This window comes from Protopterus annectens, chromosome 9.part0, assembly GCF_019279795.1.
Source record: "Protopterus annectens isolate FY-2018-M chromosome 9.part0, PAN1.0, whole genome shotgun sequence".
Lineage (NCBI taxonomy): Eukaryota > Metazoa > Chordata > Ceratodontiformes > Protopteridae > Protopterus > Protopterus annectens.
The window spans coordinates 1,611,436,696-1,611,449,817 of NC_056743.1; the positions used below are offsets into that span (position 1 = coordinate 1,611,436,696).

Consider the following 13,122-nt stretch of genomic DNA (forward strand, 5'->3'; position numbering starts at 1 on the left):
GAACTCCAAGTTGCAGCTTCCAAAATGTCCTTGGTAGGAACCCCCCTGAGGAAGGCAGCTGAAGTGGCAGCAGCTCTGGTAGAGTGAGTCCTTATACTCCCTGGGATTTGCTTTCCATGGTGTGAATAGCAAAATCTGATTCCATGAGCAATCCATTTAGAAATGGTCTGTTTTGAAATAGCTTTACCTTGGGAACTTAAAGCATAAGAAACAAACAATTGCTCTGATTTCCTGATGTCCTTGGTTCTGTCCAGGTAAAAACGTAGTTGTCTGTGTACATCCAAGGAATGCAAGATCCTTTCCCCCTTATTTTGAGGAGTGGGGAAAAAAGTTGGCAAGTGAATAGTTTGATTTAAAGCCACTTTGGAAACCACCTTAGGCATGAAAGTAGGATTAGTCCTTAAAGACACCCTGTCTTGATGAAAAATAATATAAGGTTCCACAGCCATGAGAGCTTGCAACTCCGAAACTCTCCTGGCAGAGGTCAGAGCTAACAGGATGGCTGTCTTCCAAGATAAAAACTTGATGTCAGATAAGGCAGCAGGCTCAAAAGGAGGTAAGGTGAGTTTTTCCAAAACATAGTTGAGATCCCAAGCAGGAATGGGTGGAGATCTAGGGGGCCTTAAGTTCTTAGCTCCTCTGCGAAACTGTCTCATGAGCTGGTGGGAAAAGATTGGAGGGTCTGTATTATAATGAGCAGAAATAGCAGAGGCATGTATCTTTATGGAAGAGAAAGAGAGACCCTTATGTAAGAGGTCTGTCAAGTAAAGTAAAATCAGAGGAATGTTAGGAATAAGAGGATCTGAATCCTGAGCCTGCATCCAGGAACAAAATCTTTTCCATTTTCCTGCATAAGATTTTCTAGTGCTAGGACATCTGGCTTCTAAAATGACATCCATAACCTGCTTGGGTAGGAGAGAATGAATCATAAACCTTGGATTAACCAGGCCGCCAGGCTGAGAGTTTTGACATGGGAGTGCAGAACCTGACCCTGGTGTTGGGACAGAAGGTTCGGAGTCTGTGGTAAAACCCAAGGGGGCTCCAGACAAAGGTTTTTCAGTGTTGGGTACCAAAACTGTCAAGGCCAATTTGGGGCCAGCAAGATTATCATCTTGGCTTGTCCTGTTTGATCTTTAATAATACCTGTGGAAGAAGAGGTAGAGGCAGGAAGGCATACCCTGAGAGGTTTCTCCAACTGAATGATAGTGCATCCACTTTCCAAGCTAGTTTGTGGAATGTCCTGGTGCAAAAAATCTGTAGTTGATGATTGAGGTGGGATACAAAGAGGTCTATGTGAGGACATCCCCAGACTGCTGTAATCATCTTGAATATTTCGGAGTCCAGCATCCATTCGTGTGGGTCTGACAGGTTTCTGCTCAGACTGTCTGCCAGGAAGTTTTGCTTCCCTGGTAGAAACTGAGCTTGAAAGTCCAGTTTGCAAGCTAGAGCTGTGTTCCATAGATTCATGGCTAGTCTGCAAAGGGGATAGGAATGAGATCCCCCTTGCTTGTTTATGTTCCACATAACTGTGGTGTTGTCTGTCCGTATCAGTAGTTGTCCTGGTTGCAGAAGATTCCTGAAGGCCAATAGAGCTTTCTGAACGGCTAACATTTCCTTTAAATTGATATGCAGGTGCTTCTGATCCTTTGTCCAAAGGCCCTGCAGACAGTTGCCCTGAAAATGAGCTCCCCATGCATAATCTGAGGCGTCCGTGGTTAGTATCTGAGTGGCTGGAGGCAGACTGAAGGGTTTTCCTTTGTTTAGAGTACATGCCTCGGACCACCAAAGGAATTCCTTCTGAAGACAAGGCAGGACGGTGATCTGTATGTCTAAACTGTGGCAATGCTGAGACCATACACTTTTTAGGTACCACTGTATTTTCCTCATATGTAGTCTTGCATATGGTACGAGAAGGATGCAGGAGGCCATGTAACCCAAAGTCTGCAGGAATTTCCTTGCAGATAGCTGAGTTAATGTTGCCAAGGTTTTGAAAGTTGAAGCCAGCTGTAATTGTTTTTCGTATGTCAGAAATGCCATCTGGGTTGTTGTGTTTAGAAAAGCACCCATAAAAATTATCTGTTGTGAGGGTGTCAAATTTGACTTTTTTATGTTTACAGTGAATCCCAGGAATTTGAGAAGATTCTGAACAAATTCTAGATGCTGGAGTAAGACATCCTTGCTGTCTGCCTGAATAAGACAGTCGTCCAGATAAGGGTAAATTTGAATTCCCTTGAATCTGCAATAAGCTACTACTGGAGCCAGGCATTTGGTGAAGACCCTGGGCGCAGTAGACAATCCAAAGGGCAGCGCAGAGAATTGATAGTGCCTCGATCCGGCCTTGAACCTGAGGTATTTTCTGCATTCCTGCCTGATGGGAATGTGTAAATATGCCTCCTTTAAATCCAAAGTTACCATCCATGCATTTTTGGTCAGCATTGGAAGTAGCTGCTGTAGAGTAAGCATCTTGAATTTTTGTATCTCGAGAAAAGTGTTCAAGACTGACAGATCCAGAATGGGTCTCCATAAATTTTGCTTTCTGGGGACTAGAAAGAGCCTTGAGTAAAAACCTTGTCCCATCTCTGAAAGTGAAACCAGTTCAATGGCTTTCATAGCCAAGAGAGCTTCCACTTGGTTTAAGGCCTCTAACCATTGATGTTTGGAAGATCTGGCCATCCGATTGGTCTTGGTAGGGTATGAAAATGGAATTTGTAACCTCTTGAAACCACATCCAGAACCCACTTGTCTTGTGTTATATGAGTCCAATTTAGGTGAAAAAGAGAAAGTTTTCCTCTGAGAGGGGCATCCAGGCAAGAAGTTCCTGCAGCCCAACAGAGGGAGTCATTGAGTCTGTTTTCTACGAGCTTGCGACCTGTCCTCTCCTCCCCTAGGGGTGGAAGCAGTCCACTGTCTTGGTCTATAAGAGGCTTGCGTTTGAGGCCTTCCTCGGGAGCGTCTGTATCTACCCCTCTGAGGCCTGTCTGAATTGTGAAAGGACCAATTTTTTGTAGGCCAATTCCTACTAAATCTGGGTGGCTGTACTTGTAAGAAATCTTTAACTGTTTGCATGGATTTTGCCTTGTCCTCCATCTTCTGTATCACCTCTTCAGCTTTAGATCCAAACAAAACATTATGCTGAACAGGAGCATCCAATAATTTAGCTTTTACTTGATCTGGCAAGTTTTGTTCCTTTAACCATGCATGCCTTCTAATGACTGTGCCAGAGGCAGCAGCCCTACAAGAAGCCTCCAAGGCCTCAAATCCACAGTGTAAACCATGCTTCCCAACTTGTTCAGTGGCACGCATTAAGTCATGTAATTCCTTATCATCTGCACAGGCGGAAATGGAAGTTAGCTTTTGTTTTAAAACAGACAGAAGAAATTGCTGGTATTTCAGCATATGAAACTGACAGTTTAAAGCCCTAATAGATAAAGTAGCAGAAGTGTACACTTTTTTGCCCCATCTTTCTAAAGATCTGGAATCCTTCTCAGTGGGAATGGGGTTTTTAGCAGAAGCGGCCTTAACCGCCTTAGGACCCTGAGAAATGGTTTCAGGATCAGCAGTAGGATTCTTGTATAAAAACTGGTGGGAATCAGGAACCCTATAATATCTGTCTGGCTTAACAGGAGCTGGAGGAAAAGAGTCAGGAGTTAAGTTAGCCTCGAAAAAGCATCATCCACAATATCCAAAATAGGAGGAATAGCCAGGGGTCTATGTTGGGGAAGAAGAAAATCCCTTAGTCTTTTCTTAGATTCCGAGTACTCCTGTCCTTCCCAGTGAAAATGTTCCCTCATTTCATGCAAAGTTTCCCCAAAAGAGAAATCCTCAGGGGGAGAAGCTGAAGGAATGGATTCCTCAGCATCAGAATCCTCATAAGGAGGGAAAGAATATTTCTGGTCAGAAGATGAAACTGAAGAAACAGAAGCCTGATCAGAGGAGTCATAATACACTTCCTGCCTTGGCCTTTTATCTGGAGGGGGATGTGAACCCCTAATCATAGTAAGTAAGTCCTCCACCATCTTAAGTAACTGTTTCTGAGACTTGGGTGCCGGATCTGAAGAGGCCTGGGCTGCAGTCTTTGATTTGGAAGGAGTCTTTGCCTTTGTCTTTGTCTTTGCCTTTATTAGAAGCTGAGTAGGCCTGAAAACCCCTTCGGAAGCCGGTACCTGCACAGCGGCTCCGGACCCATCCGAAGGAGCATTGTCCGAAGGTCCTGCAACAGAAATATTCAAAGGCCTAGTTGGCTCCTCGTGGGAGTCCGTTTCGGCCATCAGTTCCGAAATGGCCGACGACAGGGGCTGCAAATACGCCTCACTGACGACGGCCAAACCTGAAGCTGGCTCTACTTGTACAACATCGTCTGATTTGGACCTTGGAGGCCTGTCTTTATCCTTGCGTCGTTTGTGAACTCCGGTAGCCGCAACCGTATCCGACGACATTTTATAATTAAAACGCCTACCGAAGTAATGAAATGCAAAATCATACCTTTGTTTAATCGTACGTTGATTGACTCTAGCACAAAACCGACAACTAGCTATGTCGTGGTCAAGGCCTAAGCAAGGAATACAGTAAGAATGAAAATCCTTATGAGGTATTTGCTTCCCACATGAAATACAATTATTAACTTTTTCTGATATCGGACTGGAGCAAGAAAAAAGTTTCCCCAACGGGGTACTTAGCTTTGAGTAGGAGAAGAAAGTCTTCAGACTGAAGTACGTTTATAAAAAATTGTCAGGAGTCAGCCGACCGGTACTTGTGAACTGCTATCACCGCACGGCAAGAAAGACTGGAGAACATGGTGTCGGCTGTCAGATTTGTACTCCTGGCGCTCTGACGTCAGGGAGCATGGCTGAGCAGCCGACGCCGGACCCAGACTTTGGGATTCTGGCCGACCGAGGACTGCCTGCCAGCAGGGGAGAACCCTACAGTCATGACTGCAACAGTGAAACAAGATGAACATCTGGGGACCCATGTAGATAGTAATCTCTCCTTTGATAATCAAATTGCCATGGTGGTTAGAAAATCCTTCTATGTGGCCCACCTAATCACAAAAGGGTTTGCAACAAGAACAAAAGAGGTTATTGTGCCTTTCTACTCATCACTCATCAGACCCATCATAGAGTACAATGCCCCATTTGGGATGTACCTTACAAGATACCTGCAACAGCTGGAAAGACCACAGAAGTACCTCACCGAGAGGATTACTTGCCTCAAACATATTCCTTATGCAGCCCGACTGAAGAAACTCCAGCTGTACTCGGTTGCATACCGCTTACTCAGAGGTGATCTCTGCCTGACATACAAGGCTATGTCCAACCCAGAATTGATGGACATGCTCCACCAGAAAAAAAAACAAATCCCCAAGAGCCACACGCTCTAGGGATCTAAACCTCGCCATAACAATAAACAGGACGTGCTGGAAGGATATATTCCTGTCCTAGAGACTCCCCTTGCTTTGGAACAGGATTCTAATCTACATTAGGCAAAGCCCCTGATTAACACTCTTCAAGAGAAACCTTGACGAGTGGATGGAAAACAGAAAATTTACCCCGGGGATCACTGTAGTGCCTCTGCTGGACAGAGGCACAGAACTAATGGCTCTGCTGGACCGAGGCACAGGGAACTAATCTAAGGGGGCGGCGAAAGCCAACACATTCTGGCTAGGCTTATAGATGCCCTTGGGCAGATAGCCAGTACTTACCTATGAACCTATAATTATATTCTCTGTTTCTCTGATCAGTCTCTCATGGGCTTCCAAGAGTTGACCATTGCCTAGCATTTTGTGCTATATAAAAACTCTTACTTTTCAACCTCCTTCACTTTTATGGATCAAAACATACCCAATCAAAGGACAAAAATATCCACTGAAAGAACAACAGTACTTGCTAGTGTGACAGGTTTCTTACCAGATGCACCCCCTACCTTTGGAATAGACTCTCTTCTACACATTAACTTTAGTATTCCCTTTAAACCATTAAAGAAATCTTGGCAAATGGATGGGTAATCAAAAATGAATGCTAATGCTATCCTGTCTAAAGGAAACTAGTATATACTTATAACAAGGATGATGTAGCTAATGTTTTGGTGGCTCTCCAGCCCTAAGCTTAGTATAAACCTATGAACGTATTATAACAGGATAGGCACATTGTATACCTTAACTTGACTTTTTGTCTCCTACTAAGCCTCATACTGAACTCTATTGCTTATGCTTATATAACTTGTAGCAGGTTTAATGTATGTTCTATAGTATTGTATAATGTATGTTCTATAGTATTGTATAATTTTGTGTTCCTGCACTGTGTGACATTTTTAACTTGTTTTAGTAGATTGTAGTGGAGCTTTTCTCCTCGGGCCTCCACTGAAAATGGACATGTATCCAGTTGGACTAGCCCGGTTAACAAATGTAAAATAAATAAAAATAAAATAAAATAATACCATTCTGCTAACACACTTCTTACTATTGCTGGCTAGCAAGGAGGAGGGTTATGACACTATGATTCATGAAATAATATGCTTCTGAATCACTATCAAGAATTTTCTAAGTTATACATAGTGGAAGACATCCTGAACTATGCAAGTTGATTTATAAATCCACCTCTGACTTTGCTGCCTTAGATGTAGCCATATAATTTCTTCATTTGCTCACTGTCTGGCTCATTCCTTAATTTAAATGGGTCTCACCTCCTAGAAAAGTGAGTATAATTAACATAGTGGCATAGCTCAGGAATACAGAAACACCATCTGTGTGTGCTTCTTCAGGAAACAGCATGGCAGAGACAATAATTGCAAAGAATGTTAAGTAAAGCAAATATTTTACATCTAATAACCTTGTTGGTAAAACTTAAAAAATGTTTTAAACATTTAGAGGATTAATGGTGTACTTAGTAATGTATATAATGAAAATAACTCTACCTGAGTTTTCCAGAACATGCACTTATCCTAGCTTCTGATTTAGGAACATCCTCCACATATCCATGGTAGTAGCATATCTCCTGTAGGAGAGAAATAGTAATAGTAAGGTCATGTGAATGTCAGATGGCAGAGGGGATATAACAGAGAAAAAGGAAAATAAATTCCTTTACAATGGTAGATTTAGTTGCCATCTGATTAATAATTACATATTTTATTTGCTATCATAGACTAGAAAGGACTATTTATACATAGTTGTGGTTTTAGCATACAATCAATATATTTTTTTGTTTTGTAAGAATGCATACGCATTGGACTTTGAGGTGGTTGAGTGTAGCTTCCATCCATCCATCTATCTATCTGTAGAGATCATGGAATCTCACATTACCTACCTTCGAATTAGAATAAGCATGAGATCCATATAAGTTCCTCACAGGAAACATGTTACTACTTGCAGAAATTCTGCCTCAGAAAATGGGCACATAAGGTGCATAAATCAGAATGCTATGATTTACTGTTACAGTGACCCCTACTCAAAGAACTACTTTTATGGGAAGTATCTTACATAATTATCTTTGCCTTCTATATAATGTTGCATAATGTTTTTTCTGATCATTTAATGACACCATGTATTTTCACAGAAGCACAGTTATGAAATATATTGAAAATAAATGAAAGTTATATACTTGCCATAACGACAGATGCAGATAAGCAAGTCCATCCCTGTCAATAGCAGGACTAATGCCATTAGGCATTAAGTAGCAGAGCATCTAACACTTTCCTAAGTCACTAGCCCCTTCTCTTTATCATTATTGCTTTGAAAAAGACCTTTCAAAATCTCTTTCATGCCATGCAAACATGAAGCAAAAAAGTAAAACAGCAGAAAAGATTTCTAGATTATATCAGCAAGATGGAAGGGGGAAGGTGGGATGGTATGTTGAAGAGGATGGAATGGCGCACCCAGTCCATCATTATAAGTCCATACCTTTCATATATGGTATGGGGAGGTCCATCCCGTTCAAAAGCAGGATAGTGTCCTAAGCTTATCCTCTGAGGTAGTCACCTTTATGGGCAAGTACTTCTGATAAATGTGGCTTCCAAAAGAAATCCTAGAGTTATAGATCATATCCAGCTTGCAGTGTCTTACAAAAGTATTCAGAAGCCCACTTTTTCACAGCTGCTACAGAAATATTAACTGAGGATGCATTTTTGAAAAAAAGCTTAAGGTGTAGACACTGCACAGTTGAATGAGCATTAAGATTTGAAGGCAAAGATTTGCTGTGTATTTTTGTAACACAAACTTCATAGAATTGTTCAACCATATGGATAATTAATTTTAGAAACTTCAGATTGCAATATGTTGCTGGCGGTGGTTCTGTTCATATAAAATCTGAGCTGTCTTGGGGACAGCCATACAATGAAGCAAATCTACGCCTTTAATAGAACAGTTACAAAATAATACAGGTAGGCTGATAGAGTGATTGAGGTTTGTCATAATGGCTATATTAGGCATAACTGATGGATTTGGTGCAGCAGATTAAGGATATGATCTCTAGTAGATGTAGTACAGGGTTTGATTCCCTTGGCTCTCATTTGCCTATTGTGTGACCTTAAGCAAATTGGAAAAAGAGAAAAGCCCTGCAAGTAGGATCTAAGTGCAAGGCATTAATAATTCCAAAATCATGCAAGGTATCAGAATATTTTATCTTGAAGCGTACATGATGACAAACACAATTATATTGATATTTGACCTCTGTCAATGAGTATTTGTTAGACCTGTAAGGTGATAACTTAATTTTAAAGGCTCAGGCCTCACCCACTAGGAGTTAAAGGTACACACTCAAAAGAACTGTACTGGAGGGAATTAGATAACACTATCATTAAGGCTAAATAATCTGAGACCAAGTTCTGCAACACAAGGACTCTGTTCACGAGAAGACAACCTCTGTAAGATACCGTGATCAGGGTGCAGCCTATTAAAATCAGCACCTGAAGGGGTTCTAAACTGGGCTTGGCATTGTTCATTGTAAGTAAATTAACCATAATGAATTGAAAAAAAGGCTCCTGAGCAGAAATCAACTTGTTCAGTGTTGGAATGACTGGAAGCCAGTTACCCAGGTAAGAAAGTAGTTTCACCACATGCTGCCAATAGCTCACTGCAACTACTAAAGTACATTTAGTGGCACCATGATGAGAGAGGCAAGACTACATGGTAGAGTAAGGAGGTGCTAATGGCACCTAAAGGTGAAAATGTTTCCTGAATTCCTTAGCAATCTTGTTGTGGAGATAGATGTATTTTGGAGGTCCACTGAGCATATCCAATGTCTTTTTGGAAGACAGGGAAAGACAGACTGTACCATAACCATTAAAACATTTGTTCTGTGATAAATTTGTTCAGGTCACTCATGTCTAATATGGGATCTGGTCTTTTTACTTTCTGAATACCAAAAAGAACTAGAAGTAATAAACGAATCCTGTGTCATGTGATGGGACTTCTTAGATTGCTCTTTTCTTTGTGAGGTTAGCATTACTTTTCAGTATAATCTTCTGACTGAGTGGGATGTCTATCAGGGTACAGAGTAGGGCTGGGAAGGGAAGTGAAAGGGAATCACAATACCTTTGGATATTACTGTCCTCATTATATTGCCCTGCATGTATGCTAGATGTGCCAACAGCTGGAGAAACAGGCAACCCTTGACTGCCTCCAGAGAGGGACAATCAGGCAAGGTCTCAGAGATCTGCTGTTGTCCCTCTTAATGACCATGGTACTCCATCTGTTGAAATTGTTCCTGCCTCAGGGCTGGTGACTGTTCTAAACATTACCATGGCCACAGTGATTTACTCCAAACCTTTCTTTGTCTTGTCACTGTTGGTCATGTTGAAACACAGCTGAAAACAGCTCTGTTGCATCCCAGAAAAAAAGTGTTGCACCATCTGAAATTTGATGGCAGCAAAATAATGGGTCTGTCCTTCCCTTTCCATATTCACAAGCTAAGCTTTAACACTTGGACCACAATGAGTAGACTTGCTGGATGAAACAGTAGTAAAGGCCACTATGGAGTCCTCAGCAATGTCCATAAAAGCAAGTAGTTGTGGAAGTGAAGAGCAAATGTGTTGCCTGCTGCCCAAGTTGCACCATCAGCTGAGATGTAGAAAGGACTTATAATGAAGCTGGTGACTGCTAATAAGACAGCTGTCATTTGCAACTGCAATTTAATTCAAAGCTATCCACCCAGAAACTCTTCCATTTAATGGCTCATTTCATCTGACAGCTCTAGCTGGAATCTTAACATAAGAAAGACAATTTACCACCCTCAGAGAATAAGTCAAGGACATAAAAAATGCACTTTCTAAATCTATGTGTTCCCCTTGATTCCTTATCTGGGGTTGGACAGCACAGCTCTGTAGGGCTGTGGCCTTTTTAGGGGCTTCTTCAGCAAAAACAGAATTGAGCTTTGCAATTTGAATGCAGCTGGCACAGTCTAAGTAGGCAGAAGGATCCTGCCCTATCACTTTAGAACACAGGCCACCATATTAGAATGTTCTCATGCAGACTTAACTGTCAGTCAAATCATCCTTTCTGGGAAGGAGCCACCAAGAAAAAATGTTCATTGAGAGGGAAGGAGCTTGAAATCCTCCTGCTTGATCTTTTGGGCACAAGTGAGATTCTCAGGTCTGCAGGCCATCCCTCTCTCTGCCTTGTCATTTTGATGTGCCTCCCCAGATGTGGGTTTATCGGGGATGATGATACCTTACTCTAGAGGGGAGTTCAAGTGCTTCAGCTTGTTACCAGTCCTTGGAGGTAACAGCCTTCAGGATGGTGAAGAAACAGAAACTGATCAGGTATCTGAGAATGATCCTGCATCCTCTATCCTGCTAACTGAAAAAAAAATGAATGGTCAGAGGTCCACGCAAGGAAGTGTCTTTGCTAAAGGCCAATGTCATTAAGGATGCAGACAATCTTGGCAGCACATGTAAAATGGTTTTCATTGACTGTGTCTGCACTGATGTCAAAGAAGCACTTAAGGTTAAAGGCATCAGTCCCTGCTGTAAAAGATGAAAAGTCAATGAGTTCAACACCAATACTGTCCAAACTGGTTTAGAGTCACACCCCAAATATAAGACATCCAACAGCAAGAAAAACAAACCTACTATCAAGCCAAGGTTCCAGACTGACAGCCTCAGCTAGCCAGCCAAGACAAGGTCATCATTAACACTGATAGAACTGGTACCAAGCTGATTCCTAAATGCTGGTCAAAAGGTCAGCGTACCAGAGACATTGGCAGCATGCCTGTTGAAACTGTTAACATCAACAGCAAAGCTGACATCTAAGAAATTATATTGAAGGTTGTGGGTCAAACTTCAAGACCGCAGCTGATGTCAACAAATCTGCTGACACTGTCATTGGTGCCTGAAAATTTGAGTCTGGCATTCTCACATCCAATGCCAAAATGGGGGCCAGTGAGGAAAACTGAGAAGATTTAGCAAAAAAGTACAGTTGTGTAAGTAAACTTAACATAACAATAGATGTTCAAATAAATCACTGCTGCATTAGCCTTAGCTGTATGGACTGTATCCTGCCAAGGCTGTAACAGCCGACTAATCTTCCAAAGCCTTGGGCACCCAGTATATGTGCTCAAGTTGCTGGTAGCAAATGCTCCTTTGCAGTGAAAACCAACAGCCTGGCTACAAATAATTTCAGGACTTTCTTGCCCAGAGAAAAGAAGGTGGCTACAGCCCTGACAAGATAGGTAAATGATAGGTATATTTAACGAATACCTGACCCATACAAAAAAAAAAAAAAGAGTGATGGAGGAAGAGAGCGGCTACTGCAGCAGTGATTTATTCAAACAGCTGCTGTTATGGAAACTTTACTAACACAACTGTACTATGTTCATTAAATCACTGCTATAGCCCTGAACGTCAGCTTATCTGGATGGGTAGAATAGCAAAGCTTACATAGATTGGGAGGAGGAAAAATGAGGGTCCAGAAGCACATGTAGACTGGTCCTAGCAAAGTTTATTCTAAACCTGGAAAAGGAATCTAGCCTGAAATGCTTTGTAAAGGTATCTAAAGATGATAAAGTATCTGTCTCTAGAATGCCACCCCTTTCCAAAATGCCATAGAGGAAGTCAAAGCTCTTGTAGTATGAGCCTTGACCCTGGCTGAAAATGCTTTGTTGTAGGGAGAATTAAAGGAAATAGCTAGAGACAGCCATCTGAAAAGGTCTGTTTTGACATGAATTGCCCTTTTTTCTTACCTTCATAGGAAATAACAGCTGTTCACCTTTCCTGAAAGATATAGTTCTGTCAAAATAATATTTGAGCTGTTGATGCACACATCCAGTGTATGAAGAATCTTTTCTCCCTGTATTTTACATTCTGGAAAGAACACAGGAAGGTGGATGGCTTGACTTACTGTAAACTCTAAAACCACTTTTGGGATAAATGAGGGATAACTAAGCCATTTGTTTTCAAGGAAACCCTGACTTTATATAGAACACCAAATAAGGCTGACCCACCATAATTGCTTGTAACTCAGAAACTCGTCTTGCAGATGTCACAACAATCAGCACTACTGTTTTTCAAATAATGAACCATAACTCAGCCTAATAAACTGGTTCAAAAGGAGCCAACGTTAAGCCTTCCAAATCAAAATTAAGATCCCAAGTAAGTGCCACTTGTTTCCTGGGTAGATATAAATACAAACCCCCTTTCAATACAAGTTTGACCAAAGACTGTGTTGAAAGGGGAGGATACAGGGGCAGACATGCTAAAATGGTTGAGAGATGAATGTTGATAGAAAAATATGAACGTGCAGGGGATAACTCATACAAATATTGCAAAGCCAGTGGAACAGAAACCCTGAAAGGGTCCCATTTTTTACTGCAGCACCAACTAACAAATATTTTCCATTAATGAATAAAAGATTTCCTAATAACAGGTTTCTTTACCTCGTTTAATATCTTCTGCTCATTCTCAGAAAAAAAGTGCCTAAAAGGTATCAAAACTGAATCATCCAGGCAGTCAGTTGTAGTTGTTTGAGAGTAGGCTGCATTAAATGTATCTTGTGTGACTAGAGCCATTGTGTGATGGAGCTTGTGGTACTTGCCCTTGGCCAATTCTATAAAAAGCAAGAACCACTGATGTCTGGGCCAGAAGGGAGTCACCATAATGCTCTTTGAACAGTCATTCTGAATGTTTAGATTGACCCTG

General features: G+C 41.5%; 1 long non-coding RNA gene across 1 annotated transcript in view; it reads right to left on the reverse strand.

The window, feature by feature from the left end:
- Positions 1–13,122, reverse strand: part of LOC122810974 — a 493,854-nt gene that overhangs the window by 207,342 nt on the left and 273,390 nt on the right. Inside the window, exon 2 of the long non-coding RNA XR_006366169.1 lies at positions 6,910–6,989. This is a non-coding gene — a long non-coding RNA (uncharacterized LOC122810974). The remainder of the gene's footprint in view (positions 1–6,909; positions 6,990–13,122) is intronic.